Source organism: Mus caroli, unplaced genomic scaffold (assembly GCF_978045245.1).
Source record: "Mus caroli unplaced genomic scaffold, Mus_caroli_1 scaffold_7, whole genome shotgun sequence".
NCBI classification, from domain to species: Eukaryota; Metazoa; Chordata; class Mammalia; order Rodentia; family Muridae; genus Mus; species Mus caroli.
This window is the reverse complement of record NW_028227262.1, coordinates 55135658-55154763: the sequence shown is the minus strand read 5'-3', so window position 1 is coordinate 55154763 and position 19106 is coordinate 55135658.

Here is a 19106-nt window from a genome sequence, read left to right as displayed (position 1 = left end):
AGCTACCCCCCCACTTAATGATGACCACTTCTAAAAGTTATTTTCTGGGCATTTTAGTTGTTTCTTTCAAAAGCTTTCTGTTCAGACCAGTGGATCCTTTGTAATTGGGTCATTTGTTCTCTTGACTCTGATTTCTGATCCTTTATATATCCTGGATATGAAGCTGCAGAGATTCTTGCCTGTTCTGGGCTTCCCTTCACTTACTTGATTGTTTTTCCTTGGTGTACAAAATCGTTTTGGTTTTATGAGGCCCTATTTGTTAACTGTTGTCCTTAAGTCTGGGACAAATGGAGTCTGGTTCAGAAAGTCCTCTTCTGTACTTATCTCAGGATGGCACTGCCTGTGTTTTCTCCTAGCAGCTCAGCAGTCCAGGCTTCACACTGAGATCTTTGATGCATTGGAGGCCAGGAAGATGGGGACAGACACAGGTCTAATTTCATTCTTCCACAATGGACATTCAGTTTTCCTAACATAATTTGTTGAAGATTCTGTCTTTTCTTTAGTGTGTTTTTGTTTTTGTTTGTTTTGTGGTTTTGGTGGTTTTTTTTTGTTGTTTTGTTTTGTTGGAGGTTTGGGAGTTTTCTACAATTACAATTACATGCATCCATGTTTGGGTCTTCTATATTTTTATATTGGTCTACATGTCTATTTTTGGGCCAGTACTATCGTTTCTTGTTGCCATGGCTTTGTAATGTAGGTTCATCTCTGGAATGATAATCCTCCCAGTGTTCTTTTTGTGCAGGATGGCTTTTGCTATTTGGGGGTCTTTTGGGTTCCATATGAATTTCAGGGTATGTTTTTCCTATTTCTGTGAAGAATGACATTGGGGATTTTGATTTGGATCGCCTTGAATCTGTAAATCACTTCTAGTAGGACAATCATTCTCACAATATTAACTCTACTAATCTATGAGCAAGGCAGGTCTCTCCATCTTCTAGTGTCTTCCTCCATCCTTCTTCAAAGAGTTCAATTTTTCACTCTTGAAGCACCCTTTTAACTCCTTGGTTAGGTGTTCTTCCTAGGTTTTTGGGGGTCTGTTGTGAATGGGGCATATTTAAAAGTGTTTAACACCCTTAGCAATTAGAGAAATACAAACTAAAACTACTTTGAGATTTCACCTTACACTAATCAGAATGGTTAAGATCAAGAAAACAACTTGGAACCAGATATGGGTGAGGATGTGGGGAAAGGGCAATTGTCATTCCCTATTGGTGGGATTACAAACTGGTGCAGCCACTGTGCAAATCATGATAGAGAATTCTCATAAAGCTAAAAGCAAACACCCCGTAGAACCCGGCAATCTTACTCCTGGAAATGTGCCTGAAGAACTGGCTCTACATCCTACTCCAGATACATGCTGAGCCCTGTTCATTGCTGCTATATTCACAGTAGCCTGGAAATAGAAATGACCTAGATGAATGGACAGTGAAAATGTGGTACATAAATGCTATTCAGCTATACAGTGATTAAAAAAAAAAACATGATCAAAAGCAACTTGCAGAGAACAGGGCTTATTTCAACTTACATCTTGTAGTCCATCATCCAGGAAAGTCAGAGCAGGAACTCAAGTCAGGAACTCAAAGGCAGGAACTGAAACAGAGGCTGTAGAAGAGTACTGCTTACTGGATTGGTCCACAAGGCAAGTTCAGCCTGTGTTCTTATAAACCCAGGACCACCTTCCCAGGGGTAGCATAACTCAAATGTGCTGGTTTCTCCCCCATCAACAGCTTATTACAAAGATGAGCCATAAGCCAATCTGGTGAGGGTGTTTTATCAATTGTGGGTGACAAGGTAACATCAAACTAACTAGCACACCAGGAAAATAAAAAGGGACAATAAAAGATGAGGGACAATGAGCTTTAGAGATGGGGATAATAGGATGCAGGAGCTATAAAAGGAGAAATGTGCTAACTGGAGGGAAGCTTCAACTGGGGAGGGAGAGGAGGAGCATATAGAGATAAATATAGAGACAAATGCCTGAGGGATGAATAACACTAAGGATGTTTGATAAAGCAATAGAGAAACATCATTTTATGTTTACTTAAATACATAATATATTAGTGCTTACACACGTGTGTGCATGTGTGTGTGAAGTTATGTCACATTTAGAGGTAATCATGCTCACCCTAAGTGCCATAGACTTTCTTTAAATTTTTCAAATACCAGGCATAGAAACCTCCCTCGAAGTTCTTTGCTTGGGACTCCAAGAGATTTCCAAGAACAGTATGGGCATTACTGCCCACTGTACAAAATTACTGCCACCCTTGGTTACCTCCTAAACTTGAAAGCAAAATCCTGTTGCTGAAAACACAATGCACTTAAGAGCCAGGACTTGGAGGAATTGATCTGACATGGAAGCCTCCTCCCTGAGGACCGGCTTACACAGTACTCGAAGCAGCTAAGGGAAAAAGCAATCAATAGTCCTACCTGCCTTGATGCTATAAACTACAACAGTGACAAGAATGGCAGAACATCCACAAGGGTGCAGTAGTGGTACCTCCATCTTAGGAGGTAGCAAACAGCTGGACCACTCAAAGGAAGGGATACAGGTTTGGTATTGTAAACACAATGACTCACAGCTGATGAAGCATGGGTCCTCAAGGAGAATCCATTACTGCCATCCTTCTAAAAGGAGTATGATTTCTAACTGTATTCTAAATACACATCCTCATTCCCAATGGTAAATATAGCTCTCACCCCATATCAGAGAAGCAGAAGGAGGCCATTACCGAAAGCCACAACTGGACAAAATGCAGAGAACAGATAATTGTAGATTACCCAGCTCCAATGGGTACATCTATCTACACACACACACACTGCTTATATAACAGTTGTCTTCTGACTTCCGCATGTACATGTGTCATGGATGTGCCTGTACACACATCACATAACATCCACACACAATAATAATAAACTATAAATTTTAAATCCCCTTTGGGAATCTAGGGATATATCTTTTCTTGCATGCATTCGGCCCTGAATTGGATGTGCCCTGGGCTTAGTACCCAGCACTACCTACAGCAGGAGTGGTGGCACACATCTGTAATCCTGCTCTAGGAAGGTTTAAAAAAAAAACAAAAGGGGGGGGGCTATCCTTAGTTCAAGGCTATCCTTAGCTAACTAGCAAGCTCCAGGCCAGCCTGGCCTACAAGAGACCTTCCAATTAGCTGCTCACTCTCCCACACCTCCCACATTCCCTCTAATATGTGGAGCTGGATGACGGAAATGTATGTATACCACAAACCCATCACCTTGCTCTCATAGCCTGGGCTCCATTAGCTTCTGCTTCTATTTATTCTGGTGTCTGGAAATCCCATACACTCCCACTTAGTCCCAGTGGTCTCTCTCTCCAGGAGTCTTTCTTATTTGTTCTTGTAAGAAATACTCAACTGTCCTCTATCTACTCTCTAATAAAACCATTATTTAATTCATTGCATGTATTTAAATTAGTTACTGGGTTTGTCTCCAAAAGTAAGTACAACTGTAAAACCACATAACATTTCTACAATCCCAGTTATAGATACCAAATAAATATCTGTCGAATAAAGCCTCTTATTTATTGAAAGTCCATTGAACAATGAGTATGTGCATAGCCTTGAAGCAGCTTCTCAGACACGTGTTGATGACAGAGGAAAGAAAGGAGTAGGTGCACAGTGGGGAAGCCTAGACCACACTGACTCCACACAATGATGAAGTTAGCTCGTCTCGTCAGCAATCAGGAGCAATGAGAAGGGGCAACCCTGCTCTCAGTGTTAGCTCTGCCAACCGTGCTAAGCCGAATCTAATCAGGAGGAAACATCAGACCAACAACAAATGAGTACAATAATGAAAAATAAATGGACTGTAATATCTTAAAGTGTCTCTAAGCCATAAAAGCCAAGGAAAGACCAATTTTTTTTCCACAATGAAGGACACTAAGGAGGCATGACAATCAAATGGACTTCGCAACTAGATCCTTCTACATCAAGGTCATTTGTTGGAACAATTGATGACACGCGACGGAGGCCTGCAGCTTAAACTAGAGCAACTTATTAAACCCCAATTCTTAACAAAGGAATTATGTCACTAGACTTGGGATTCGAGATTTCAAATCCTTGCACTGTTCCCTATTATCTCTCTGCTTTCTGCTGTTCAGTATGTGAGCTCTCAGCTGTTCTGCCATCATGATGGACCCTTACCTCACTAGAACAGTGGTTCTCAACCTGTGGGATCGTGACCCCTTTGGGGGTTTCACACCCTTTCACAGGGGTGGCATATCAGGTATCCTGCATATCAGATATCTACATAACTATTCATAACAGTAGCAAAATTACAGTTATAAAGTAGCAATGAAATAATTTTGTGATTGGAGTCACCACAACATGAACAGCTGTATTAAAAGGCTTGCAGTGTTAGGAAGGTTGAGAGCCACTGCTCCAGAACCATAAGCCAAATAAACCCCTTCTTCTGTAAGCTGTCTTTGTCATGGTGTTTTATCACAACAATAGAAAATTAATTAATACAGAGCCTACTACCAAGGAATAGGCTATTCCTGTGATAGACCTGACTATGCTGTTTTATGGGGGAATGTGGAAGTCTTTGGCACTTTGGAGTAGAAAAACACTTGGACATTTTAAGCAGAGCTCAGTGTGCCACCCTAGTAGGAACTGGGAAGACAGTGATGGGAGCAACAGGGACTGCAAGGATCCAGATCACATGACAGCAGTATGTCCTAAGAATTTGTCAAAGGTTAAACTGAAAAGTAATCAACTAATTCCTCTGGTGGAAGAGATTTTAAGACAGTCTAGAATAGACTTTGTCACATGGTTATTAGTAATCATTTTAGACAGGTCTACAAACAAAATGAGCAAGTGAGGAAGAAAAAAGTACAAAATATTACAGTATGGAGAGAGAGAGAGAGAGAGAGAGAGAGAGAGAGAGAGAGAGAGAGAGAGAGAGAGAGAGAACATCAGGAAACTTAATGTTGCAACCAGGTTTGTGTTGAAAGATAATGAAGGGATCAAAGAGAGAGATATATTAGGATAAAGGAAAGAGTCCCTTCAGGGCAAGACCCCACCCAGCTAGCTTCCACCTTGTGAAAGGAAAAGGCCTAGGAAGTCTCTTCTAGAAAGGAACAACAAACAAAAGCTATAAGGAGTGTTTTGGTTTCTTAAAAAACCCAGTTATGTTATATGAACATGTTTGTGTTCTAATGCCAGGAATGAGATATGGGGCTGTTTCAGTTTGCCCAAAGCTGTGCACTATGATTGTCTCATGCTCATGTGGTGTGTGTTTGTGTTGGGGGGGGGGTGTGATATTTTCAGCTGCAGATAGTTTAATTCTAGCTACTCTGGAGAGGGTATAAATACGAGAGCCCCAGGAGAGCCTGTGGTGGCTGCTGCCCCTGGTTGATGTTGTGGTTTGATAAGAAGTTGGCGATATCCTGACAACTGGACCATTTGGACTGGCCTAAAGAAATTCTCAGCCCCTAATCAGCAGAAAATAACCTCTAGAGGTCTATGCACCCTTTCTCTTCTAGCCTTCTTTCTCTCGACCACTCGTATTGGGGGTTGGATGGGTGAGAGATAAAAGAACCTAATAAAATGGTGATTCATGAGGTTAAGGTCCATCCCAAGTTGGTAGCTAAACTTGCCAGTACCATCTCGTGATTCTGGCTTTAAAGTCATGAAGGGCACAAGAATAAAGAGGTTGTGGAATCCTCCCCTGTGGTTACAGAGAGCCACTGAGGCAAGGCATGGGGCAGGGGAGTTTCTGTATGGAGGTGTATGGAGGAAGCTATGGAAGTGAAGCCTAAGTTGAACTGGTAACCTCTAGATACTGAAGATTTCAGAGCCCTGGGGTGCCTGCCAAAGAGAGTTACATAGGGAGGGTGGAACCAATCCAAGAGGGAGAGGCAGGGAGCAAAGTTAGAGGAGCAGTGGAGACATCTAAGCTCTTTGACAACAGACATGGAACTACGGGGTTTGGAGTTTTCTCTCCTGGGTTTCAGTCTTGCTGTGGTCCAGTATTTCCTCACTGTGCCCTGATTCCTCTCTTTCAGAATGGTAATATATATTTTGTGCCTATGAATGTTGAAAGAACATAGTTTGCATTTTTTATTTTAAAGGGGGTTACAATTATAAAAGGTTGCCTTGAGTTTGAGATAAAAACTTTGGATTTTTAAACTGTTGAAATGGAAAGACTGCTATGGGGACTTTTGAAGTTGGACTAAATGCGTTCTGTGTTATGATATGGCCACAGTCCTCTGGGGGCCTGGGAGGAGAATGTGATGATCTGAATGAGATGTCTCCTATAGTCTCAGACTTTCAAATATTTGGTCTCCAGTTAATGGTACTGTTTGAACAGTTTAGGGGATATGGGCTTGCTGAAGGAAGTATGCCAGTAGGGACAGGCTTTTGAGTTTTCAAAGCCTTGCTCCATCCCCAGCACTCTCTCTCTGCTTCATGTGTGATATTTAAGATGTAAGCTGTTTCTGTCATCATGCCTAACTGCTACCATGATTTCCCACTGCAATGGACTCTTTATTTTTTTCTTAAACTTGTTATTATTTAAATGCATTTTATACATCAAACATATGAATAATATTGAGTATTTTGAGAATCAAATAATACATAAAAAATTTGTTCAACTTTTATATTCATATCCTTTCATACCCTAAAAATATCATTAATGAACATATAATACTATCAATAACTGAGGATCACATATCTAATGTTGAATACTAAATTGTATCAAAACATGCAAAAAATTCTTTGGGAATTAAACATAATAAAAGAACATAGAATATTTAAAATGAATCATTAAGAAATATATTCAAAAGCCCTTATATGGTACCACCTAACATAGTGAAAGAGTATTTAAAACACATTATATATCTGTGTACATTGTTTAACTATAAGTTTACTTTAAAAAGATTATCAGTGTTTCTAGGAGAGAAATTATTTTATCATTAAGGATATTTTAAAAATTTCAAAATATCAAATCTCTTTGAAGTTAAACATTAAGAAAATGCTAATTTCAAGCACAGTGAGAAAAAATATCAATAATATTTCCATGATGTTTGTAGAACATGATTTCAATATTTTCAACTGTTAATATTCAACAAACAGAATAATTATTTTAAGATATATTTCATTATGTCTCCCTTTTCATTTCTGATTTTATTAATTTGGATACTGTCTCTATGCCCTCTGGTTAGTCTGGCTAAGGGTTTATCTATCTTGTTGATTTTCTCAAAGAACCAGCTCCTGGTTTTGTTGATTCTTTGTATAGTTCTTTTTGTTTCTATTTGGTTGATTTCAGCCCTGAGCTTGATTATTATTTTCATTAAATTCTAAAAAGCCTTTAATTTTTTTCTTTATTTCTTCCGTAACCAAGTTATCATTGAGCAAAGCATTGTTCAGCTTCCATATGTATGTATGCTTTCTGTTGCTTTTGTTGGTATTTAAAACCAGCCTTAGTCCATGGTGATCTGATAGGGTGCATAGGATTATTTCATTCATCTTGTATCTGTGGAGACCAATTGTATCTGTTTTGTGACCAATTATATGGTCAATTTTGGAGAAGGTATCATGAGGTGCTGAGAAGAAGGTATATTCTTTTGCTTTAGGATGAAATGTTCTATAAATATCTGTTAAATCCATTTGGTTTATAACTTCTGTTAGTTTCACTGTGTTTCTGTTTAGTTTCTGTTTCCATGATCTGTCCATTGCTGAGAGTGGGGTGTTGAAGTCTCCCACTATTATTGTATGGGGGTGTGATGTGTGCTTTGAGCGTTAATAAAGTTTCTTTTATGAATGTGGGTGCCCTTGCATTTGGAGCATAGATGTTCCGAATTTAGAGTTCATCTTGGTAGATTTTTTTCTTTGACCAGTATGAAGTGTCCTTCCTTATCTTTTTTGATAACTTTTGGTTGAAAGTTGATTTCGATATTAGAATAACTACTGCAGCTTGTTTCATGGGACCATTTGCTTGGAAAGTTGTTTTCCAACCTTTTACTTTGAGGTAGTATCTGTCTTTGACATTGAGGTGTGTTTCCTGTATGCAGCAAAATGCTGGGTCTTGTTAAGAGTTATTAAGGAAAAGTGATTGTTACTTTGTGTTATTTTTGTTGTTAGAGGTGGAATTATGTTTGTGTAGCTATCTTTGTGTGAGTTTGTTGAAAGATCACTTTCTTGCTTTTTTTCTAGGGTGTAGTTTCCCTCCTTGTGTTGTTGTTTTCCATCTATTATCCTTTGTAGTGCTGGATTTATGGAAAGACGTTGTATAAATTTGGTTTTGTCATGGAATATTTTGTTTTCTCAATCTATGGTAATTGAGAGCTTTGCTAGGTATAGTAGCCTAGGCTGGCATTTGTGTTCTCTTAGGGTCAGTATGACATCTGCTCTGTATCTTCTAGCTTTCAGAGTCTCTGGAGAGAAGTCTGGTGTAATTCTGATAGGCCTACCTTTATATGTTACTTGACTTTTTCCCTTATTGCTTTTAATATTCTTTCTTTGTTTAGTTCATTTGGTGTTTTGATTATTATGTGACAGGAGGAATTTCTTTTCTGGTTCAGTTTATTTGGAGTTCTGTAGGCTTCGTGTATGTTCATGGGCATCTCTTTCTTTAGGTTCTGGAATTTTTCTTCTATAATTTTGTTGAAGATATTTACTGGACCTTTAAGTTGGGAATCTTCACTCTCTTCTATACCTATTATCCTTAGGTTTAGTCTTTTCATTGTGTCCTGAATTTCCTGGGTGTTTTGGGTTAGGAGCTTTTTGCTTTTTGCATTTTCTTTCACTGTTGTGTCAGTGTTTTCTATGGTATCTTCTGCACCTGAGATTCTCTCTTCTATCTCTTGAATTCTGTTGGTGATGCTTGCATCTATGACTCCTGATCTCTTCTCTAGGTTTTCTAACTCCAGAGTTGTTCCCTTTGTTATTTCTTTATTGTTTCTATTTCCATTTTTAGATCTTGGATGGTTTTGTTCATTTCTTTTTCCTGTTTGGTTGTGTTTTCCTGTAATTCTTTAAGGGATTTTTGTGTTTCCTTTTTATGGGCTTCTAGCTGTTTACATGTGTTCTCCTGTATTTCTTTAAGGGAGTTATTTATGTCCTTCCTAAAGTCCTCTATCATCATGAGAAGTGATTTTAGATCCGAATCTTGCTTTTACGGTGTGATGGTGTATCCAAGACTTGCTAGGGTTGGAGAATTGGGTTCTGATGATGCCAAGTAACCTTGGTTTTTCTGTTGCTTATGTTCTTATGCTTGCCTCCTGCCATCTGGTTATCTCTAGTACTACCTGCCCTCGGTATATCTGACTAGAGCTTGTTCTACCTGTGATCCTGGTTGTGTCAGAACTCCTCAGAATCCAGCTGTCTCTGTAATCCTGGGATTCTGGGATCCTGGGATCCTGGGATCCTGAGATCCTGGCTGTGTCAGAGCTCCTGGGTGTCAAGCTGCCCTCTGGGACCCTGAGATCCTGGTGTGGCCAAGCTCCTGGGATCCTGGGATCCTGGGTGTGTTAGAACCCCTTTGAGTGGAGCTTCCTCTGGATGTTGTAGGACTGGCTCTGATCCTATGATCCTGGGCATGTCAGAGCGCCTGGGAGTGAAGCTTCCTGTGGATGTTGTGGGACTGGTATGGAATTAGTGACCAAGGTCTGCTCATGGCACAGGCCCAGACTGGAAGGAATTCATGGCAGACCAGAAGGAACTTGTGCCACTGGTCAGGCAGAGTTCTTGGGTGCCTGTGTAATGGACTCTTAACTCTCTTTAACTGTTAACAGGAAATAAACCCTTCCTTGGATAAGTAACCTTGGTCACAGCAATAGAAAAGTAACTAACACGACATATTATGTTATATAAGAGGTTGTCTGTGTTTACATAAAACATAGTCTAACATCAATAAATAATGGGACACCATGTTTATAACTTATCATCAAATGGCTCTGGGGGGAAATGTTCATTGAACTGTTTTCTCAACTTTTCTGAAAGGTAGAAATTTAAACATTGTTAAGTCACCCTCACCAGGTTCTACCATGCCTGTAATTCTAGGGTTCATGCATATTACTTGGGTTTCCCATCAGGATGGAAAAGTATTCTCTCTCTCTCTCTCTCTCTCTCTCTCTCTCTCTCTCTCTCTCTCTCTCTCTCTCTCTCTCTCCTCTCTCTCCCTTCCTTCCTTCCTTCCTTCTTTCCTCCTCTTCCTCCTCCTTCTTTTTTCCTCCCTTTTGTTTTGAGGCAAGAGCCCTCTATATAGCCCTTGCTGATCTTAAACTTGTAACAAGGCTCCTGTTTCTATGTCTCAGGAGTTCTGAGAGTGAAGTGTGCACCACCTTGCCCAGTAAGACTTGCACATTTTAAACTCTTTAAATGGAGTATCATCTTCTATAATCCACAATTCATCCACTCACTCAAAAAAGCTTAAAGTGATCCACTCCATAAGTATATTCAGTCTCCATTGTGTCAGGAGCTGTACTAGGCTATCAGACTATGTAGGCATACAAAATTATCTGTGCTGCTAAGCCCTTTGGAGCTTCCTATTTAGTGAAGAAGACAAAATAATCTGAATTCACAGGCACACCCATAAAATTCTGATTGTGGCAAATAGAAATTGTTACAGCTACAATATATAGTACAGGACCTATCATCGCTATTTGATGTCAGCATTGAGGTTTAGAGGGTGAATAGGATGCTATGGTGACTTTTTAATAGCTCACAATGCAATAGAGGGAAAACACATAAGAAACAACTTCATTGTGATGTTACAAATCTAATAAGACCGTTGTAAAAAATGCAGTGAGAGCTCAAAGAAGAAGCCAGTTCTCACCTAAAGGTCAGCTCAAGCAGTAAGTCCAGTGAGATCCAAACCTCATAAACTAAGGAAGGAGGAAGTACACTTTGCCAAAAGAAGTGCCTGAGCAACAGCACTGGGGACACAGGTAGGAAACAAGGCTCCCTGGGAGACAGGAAAGCATGATAATATACCTGCCCCATGGACTGACAGAAAGTATTAAAGCCAAGACTTCAAAACCAGGGTAATTTGGACTAGGAACACAAATTGTGCCCTTTTCCTCAAGCAACATAGAGCCTCTGTAAGTTTGTAAACAACACAGTCCTTAGCTACTCGTTGGTATATATGGTATCTACACTCATTGAGAGAACTGAGATTCCAAATGCTGAAGAATGAATGAATGAACATGGATGGATGGATGGATGAACAAATGAACAAACAAGCCCTTGTACTGATGAATATGACTATTGAAAGGAGTACTAAGAGGAGTACAGGGTATAATCTAGGATTGACTTCTGATTTGGCTATTCTAATTGAAATGACATGGCCTGGCTTTCCTAATGCTCACAGTTTAGCCCTTAGCAGCTGAAATCGCCAGACCCCCACACAAAGAGGTCTGGTGTAAACCTTTGATGGTTAATCTTGATTGTCAGTTTGGTTGGCTGAGAAACAAATGGATTAGTGAAGCACACCTCTAGGTGTCTTGAGAGGGGATTAGATCCTGAGGACTCTGACCCTATGAATTCATTAATCTCCTGAGGATTTACAAAGGGATAGCATCAGGGAAGAGAAAGCAGGCTTACATGGACAATGTAAGACTAATGGGTTCCTTGGGGGCTGTAACTTGCCTAGGCATCTTCCTGGATTCCTCTCTCTGCTTCCTGTGAGCCATGAGGTGAGCAACCTCCGCCTCCACAGGCTCCCACCACCATGGTATTCTAATTCACATTGGGCTCAGAAACAGAGTAAAGTGAACACACACTCTAAAGCCTTCAGCCAAAATGGACAATTTTACTTTTAAGTTCAAACAGGTATTTAGTCACAGAAACAATTAAGATGAACTAATGCAAACCTCAAGCGAGCCTCCCTGAGTCCCTGCCACAAACATTCAACCAATAAAATGGAAACTTTCATGGGAAATAAGATGTTCAAATCTCTATGTCATTTGCAGAAAGAACAATATTCTATAACTGTAAGGACAGGAAGGAGTATACCATAATATATTAATTTACATAATTATGTGTCAGTAGTCGATATTAAAAGAACTCAATTCAAACTAAGGAAAGGGGAATATATAGGATTGTGTAACTGATGACACAAACTGATCCAGGGATTCACATAGGATTCCAAGAACCCTGAATCTATCTCTCCCATTCCAATCCAATCCACCACCACCCCCTTTTCTGGAATCTCTGTTCCCCTCTATCCACAGTGGCAAACCCACAGCAGCCATATGAATCCAGGCCTCGTATGCTCAGTGTTTTCAGTAGTAGAAATTTTCCCAATAGATTTGGCAGAAGAGCTTAGAGGAGGCTCTTAGTGAACTAGCATGGACAGAGAGAACACCCAAAGCCCAACTACAGAGTAGCAGGACAGCTCAGTGTAACTGGCATGTCTGACTCAGTGTCTACCACTAGCTGAATTGTTTTCTCACAGAACATGTTCCATTTCCAAAAGAGACAGAATGCTGGGCTGCCAAGCAAACAGAAGCAACCATGGATCTGGCCCACCATGCCTCTCCATCCCCATTCCTTTGGACTGTTCTGTTTTGGATTCTAGAAGCTGCATACTTACTGAAAGCCACCTAGCACAGCTTCCCCTTCCCACACGTCCTGGCAGGATGGCTTCAGCTCATAGACATACTTGACACTATTCTAATAAGGAGGCATCTAGGAGAGCCTTATGGATGTGCAAACTTACTTGGCAATGAGACTGACTTCAGGTATCTAAGGCCCTGGTAAAACCCTGGCCAAAAAACTAAGAAGGTAGCTCATTGCATCAAGAGCTTGGTGCCACAAGCATGGAGACTAGGGTCCAGCTCCATGGTGCCCATATAAAGGCAAGGCAGATGTGAGGACCTGTCTGTAAACCTGAGAGATGAAGACAGAGGATCCCCTAATTGTGATGTCTTTCTTCAATAGCTGAATGAATGAACTCCGGGTTCAAGTCTGTCTGTGTGTTTTCTCTCTCTCTCTCTCTCTCTCTCTCTCTCTCTCTCTCTCTCTCTCTCTCTCTCTCTCTCTCACTCATGGCCGAGGCAATGGAATCCTAAGGCCAAAATTGCAGTGACAACTTTAAGTCATTAGTGTGGTTGTACCATCGTACAGTTTCAGACAAATTCCACAGAAGCCCAGCCCACAGCCTGTTCTTCTCACCTTTCTAAAGTGTTTCTAGATGTGTCACAAGTCCGTTTCCATGCCATCAGGTACTTAGGCCTAAGTTTAAAACTTTCCCACCACCATTCCTGAAGTATGCTCCATAAACAAAACGGTTCTGAATTCCACCTCAGTGGTAGGGTCATAAATTTCATCTCAGTGGGGTCACCCCAGACCTCCCATGAGCTTGTCCCATCCTTGCAGAACCCTAGGACTTTAGAGAGCCCAGCTCCTCACATTCCCACCTTACCATTCGATTATTCTATTATTCACACTGAATTTTGTTGTCAAATCAATCTCTCCACCCCATTCAGTTTAATTATTATTCCTTCCAATGCCATGTTTCCAATTTGTTCTTTTGAAAAACACACAGTATCCTTTTCCCAATTTCCTGTCAATATATTTCGTTTCCTAAGTACAATTATTTGATCTACCTTCTACCTTTCTATCATCTGGGTGGGGCTTATCTATCTATCTTCTGTACTTCTGTCTGTACTCAACCCTGTCTTCTTTCCCCATGTGTCTGGTTACTTGTGAATTGTTCGCCTACAAATGCACTCAGAAAAGCTTTCCTATAAATAGTTTGAAAAGTCAATTCTTCTAAGGAGATTTGGCATCACTTTTATCAGCCAACTACAGGTATCTGTTATCTAAGCCAGGTGTTCTGTGGGGTCAGAACGATCTACAGCTATTATATTTTCACTTTCAAATACATGAGTTTATCACACATATAAGAAGCAGAAATGAGAGAGCAGATAGAAACAGTAGGGTGATAGCAACATACTATCAAATTAGGTACTCACAGCACCCAGCACAGACGACCGGAGCCATCTGGTTGAGAAAGCAAGCAAAACTTACACCAAACCAGGTCCTAAATCCCCAGCAGATGTTGGCTGGGAAGCTCTGCAGAGGCAGCCAGCTGGAGTTCCCGTGTAAGAGCTTCCTCTCCTGGGACGAACTTCCCATTCCCGCTGCACGATCAGCAATAGGAACCTCTGAAGAAAACGGCTTAGCTTCTCACTGTTCTCACAGGTACAGTCGGTTTACACTTAGGTTCTTAGCTTCTTCTTCTCCTTATCACAGGGCTAGGGGCCCTGCCTGTCCCTAGGCAAGGGTACCTGGATGATGCTTTGAGATAAATATACTTGGGTCTGAAAGGAGAGAATCTATCCTACTACTAGACCCAGAATCTCAATAATTAAACAACACACAACTATCCAGCAATGTCTTATAGCCGGAAATGCCCTGACATTCAACATGGGTTCCAAGTTATCAGAGGGACACTTTGTTTTGGAGTCACATTTTCATGTGGAGGGGCAGGTAGGTGGTATTGTATGTTTATGTGTGTTTTCATGTGCATATGATGGTACATGTGCCTGTGTGTCCCTGTGTATGGAGTCTAGAGGGCAAGGCCAGGGTCCTTTCTTCGCCTTATTATTTGAGACAATCTCTCACTGGAGCTCACTAATGCAGCTAGAGTATCTGGCTCACAAGGCCAAGGGGCCGTTACCTTTTACCTCAAATGCTAGGATACAGATGCAAGTAGCCATGCCTGACTTCTTACTTGGGTTCTGGGAATCTGAACTTGGGCCCTTAGACTTGTATGGCAGGAAGTTTAGAGGCTTCTGGTTCAGTTTCTAGTGAAGGATACAGGACCCTAATGCCTCCTGAACCCCAGCTTCTACTCCCCATCAGACTGCTGATATACATATACATATACGTGTGTGTAACATATATATTTATACAATTATATATGTACATACATATATAAATTTTGTGCCACTCTCTGGGTGTCAATCTGAGGGAAAGTTGTTCCAAATGACTAAATCTACCATCATCTAAGACACTTTTATAGGATGCCTCAATAAATATACCCAGAATCTGCCTGCATACAGACTCAACAGCCTGAGGGACTTAATGACCAACAACTTTGGTCTTACTGGAAAAATAAAACAAAAACAAAACAGGGACAGGAACTCTCCTATGGAGGAACAATCTTTGCACGAGACAGTTGAACATCCCTGCCACAGTGAGAAGGAAGGTGGATTCAAGTGAGACTTGAATGCAGACAGTGGCTGTCCTTGCTGTTTTCTCTCTCTGGGCTACACACTAGGGGTTCTGAGTGATTGCCCAAGGTAGAGATGTGCTTTGCTTTGGTTTAGAGTTTGTTTCTGCAGGGGGCTATACTTCATTTTTAGTTGGAAATGTAGAGACAAATGTTTCAGAAGAAAACACTGTTTTCTCAGTGACTAGAACTCAGTGCAAGGGGGGAGTTTGACCAACCGTGTCTTACAATGAACTTGAAGTTTTAAAATATGACAAATGTCCATTTAGTATGAAATTCTGCTGCAGATGACCCTACACAGCTTCCCATCCCTGCAAAATGCCAGGCCAGACTAAGCCGGGTCTTTCAATTGTCACCCTAGAAATTATTTGCTCTTGTCCTAAGACTCAGGAAATGCCAATCATAGAGCTTCAAGCCAGGTGAGGATAAAGAAAAAAATGAGGGAAGCCTCCGATTTTGCTTTAGAGGCTTATAGAAAAAAATCCATTATATTCTTAAATAAATGGAGTCCCTCAAGGCTGTTCGTCTGGTAGATAAATTCACCGTTGCTGAGAAACCATAGAGGACAGTTTCTCTGAAATGCTAAAGGCTGTGGGTTTGGTTGTATTTATTAAGCAGCCAAGGATAAAATATTGATTGCAATGTTTCAGAAATCATAGAGAATCATCCATGGAAGGAAATGAGTTTGAACAGCTGGAAGTAGAACTTGAAAGAGTGGTCATTACAGCTGCATAGAAAAACCACTGTCTGTCGTTAATTGCAGGCCTTAAGTTATTGACAGGGAAGTGCTATACAAATCCAGGAGAAAAGCTGAAAGACTGATAAATTAGCATTCATATAAAACAAATGTCAGGAAACATAAAATCTAGGCCTTGGAAGGTTAACTTTTCAATATAGATGTCTGTGGTACACAAAATATTTTCTCTGAAAAAAAAAATAGAATAAAGTGACATTTAATGTCCAGCCTGGTCAATGGCTAGTTGAAGGAACTTTTTAGATTTTTAACCTCAGTTTGCTCCTGTCTGAAATGGGACAAGTGCTGGGCACCATCTTCATCCACAGGCACTTAACAGGATTTGGCATAGAACGAGCCCTTCACATTCGAGACGCAGGACCTTCATGGGTCTAGATTGTCACTGTAGATATTACCATATTATGAAGTTTTCCTTCCCTGAAAACAGAGAACAGATGACCAAATGGAATGGTCCCCCATGAAAATATATTAGTCAAGGAGGACACAAGCTTACCATGAAAACCCACCCTGGAATGAGAACACGCTGCTTCGGATGCAGGACTGGCAGTGGATGCTGCACGCGACACTAACCAGAGCTTATGTTCCTGGAGTCAGAATCTGATTCTGCTCTCAGCTCAGCCTTGCTTGTAAGAATCACCTTCATTGAATTGACACAGAGTCCTGGGTCCAGCCAACCCATTCTCCTCCCAGTTCTGAGAAATGTCCATCTCTGTAGCCTTTATGTGGTTGTCTGTGTCCATCTGTCTCTGGATCTATTGTTCTCAGGGGTTCTGGTGGCTTACTCTGCTGGACATCATGGAGTCATCAGGTCTCCTTCACTTGTACATGACCTTGGTTTGGCTTAAGCTGGAAGGAATTTTATTACTGTATGTGTCACTAAGGGCATTAAGCAACATATGCTCTCTGGCACAGTAGAATCCAGCTCCTATAGGGAATCTGCTTTTATGTCTCAACTCTATTTTCCAAGGTACTGGAGAGCTCTCCTTACAGTAGCAAGTTGGGTACCAGAGGCTCAGCAATGCCGGTAAGAAAGGGGTTTCATTTGTGAATACCTCCATTGTACTTCTGGTGCACAATTCTAGACTGACATGAGTGTCCTTGTCTACCATGGAACCAATCACTTCACCAAGGCACAAGAACAAACACTTGACTAGACCTCTATTGTATGCCCATTCCTGATATTAGGAGGTAGGAGTCTATCACATTCAAATTAACAATGTGAGATTAGTGGGGCTACAGTGATCACACACACACACACACACACACACACACACACACACACACTTCCAAAGTAAGAGACATGTTCTACTAGCAAAATGAATGCCCAGCAAACAAAATTATAAGTACTGCATATACCAGTTTTTACCTGCATTGGTACCATCTGCCTCTCCTATCTTTCATACAGTCTCTTCAGTGAAACCCAGTGGGTCTCCTCCCTCACCTCCATCCTTCCTAAGTAACTGACCCCATTCATTCTGTGAGACTCAGCTCTATGGTTAGATCCTGTAAGAGATTTTCCCTGGCTGCCCACAACACTATAACCTTGGGCAGGAGTAGAAGCCCCCAAGATTCATACAGTTCCTTTTAGTCATCCCTGTCATTAGACTTACGTTTATGTAACAGTCTTCATTCCTGAACTAACTCTCTCAAGCACAGGTCATTATCTAATTCAGTCCCCTGTTCTGTAAAATTAGTGCAGCTCCTAGTATCTAGTCCGGGTACCCAGTCTTTGTCAACTGAATGAATTTATGAAAGAAATTTTAGCATAAAATGGACCAAAAATTTACACACAGAGAAAGGAGAGAATTCAGAATAGCTAACAGCCAATCAGAAAGACTCCACCTATAGTTACAGAGCGGGAGGAAGAGGCCGAGAAGTATGCTGGGATGGCTAAGTGTAGTTGCTCCAGCTACTGGGTGCCAGGGACAACAAAAAGCACCAAGCTACCTTCTGTGTGCAATGGTACTGTCCATCATCTGCCACAGATAGAGATGCTGTTGCATAATTGATAATTTCCCATCATATACCTATTCATATGCATTGAAATATGTATACATACATATGTATACATACATATTACATATGTGAAATAAAGGTCTGCATCACTTTGTTTGCTCTATACAGACTCATAGAAAACCTTCAGTAGTATCCAGGAAGTATGCCTTTGGTTGGAAGGATACAAAGCCCCCTTGCCCATGATACTCACCTTCCACAGTATCTGCTCTAGCTTCAGCTCCCAGACCAAGAGCCTCAATAACTCCCTTAGAGATGGCAGCCAAGATGATGTAAGTTCCCATGGCATTTGCCTCTCTTATATGCAGTCTAATGCTAAGTACAGCTCCCCCAGACTCACTCCATTTCCCAAGAGAGCATACATTAGGCATCTCAGGAGAACTTAAGGCAACAAGGGTTGGGAGAACCTTTAGACAAGCTAATTGTATATTCACAAAGGAAGCAGCACTGGCCAGGTCCTGCCAGTAGGTGAATTTATGACACATAATTCTTTCAGAATGAGATATGCAAATTAAATCAATTAAATTAAATCCTGGCTGTGCTCTGCCATTCTAGAGCACACACACTCATGGTCCCATTAATTGAAACAGTACAGAAGGAGTCTTAGATTCAGGGTAATAAGTTGTGTCTGAGATAATCAACAGGCAGTGCATTCCGATTAGGGCTGAGTAAGAAGAACAGATGTTAAATCATTCAGGGATCCAGTATTGCATGCCAGAGAGGCTGGTCATGTGGCACTGACGATCAAAAGGGAGTGCAGCTTTCATTCTGTTGGCAAGGTGCACAGCTTGCTCAGGAAAGAAGCTGCTTTCTCTCCAGACACGAGGCAGACACGAGGAGGAGGGAGGGCAGTGGTTAGGACTTGAAGTGAAAGAAATCCAGTTTCAGAATAGAACTGGGTCGACAGTAGAACTCTAGCACCTAGACACACATTCCTGGTTGCCTGAGACAGAAACAAGGGTACATCCTAGATGCCTCCCACCCTAACAACTCTGCCCCACAGCTAAGCTATCACTGAGTCCTTCCTTTCTCTGCCTCCTAGTTTTGCTCTTAATTCATCAATCTTGCTCTCATTCGTCCTATCACCCAAGACTATCTCCCCCTCTCCAAATTGTCTCAAATT